Raw genomic sequence first — 362 nt, 5'->3', positions numbered from 1 at the left:
CAGCTAAGGAGCTCTTAAATGACGGCTTCACTGGGAGGAGGCCTGAGTCATCTGAGAGATAAACACACTCAGACCTACACAGAAGAACGCTGGACAGCTGCATGTTAACGGAGGCCAGATCCAACTTTGGTTTCTTTTTTATGTTTACCACGGTCAGAGAGGGAGCCCACTGTGCCTGGAGCTTGTTGCTCATTCTGACTCATCTTACATTTTGTATTACTCACTGAAAACATCTTCAAATAATGTTTCCAAGGTCAAGAATGAGCTTTCAATATTGACTTTTGATTAGAAGTCCAGTGAATGATACAAAACAAAACATGAGAGCAATGCAAGACCCAACAGCTGAGGAAGATGGTGCAATA

Source organism: Monopterus albus, unplaced genomic scaffold, assembly GCF_001952655.1.
Source record: "Monopterus albus unplaced genomic scaffold, M_albus_1.0 scaffold67.1, whole genome shotgun sequence".
Lineage (NCBI taxonomy): Eukaryota > Metazoa > Chordata > Actinopteri > Synbranchiformes > Synbranchidae > Monopterus > Monopterus albus.
This window is presented reverse-complemented; position numbering follows the sequence as displayed.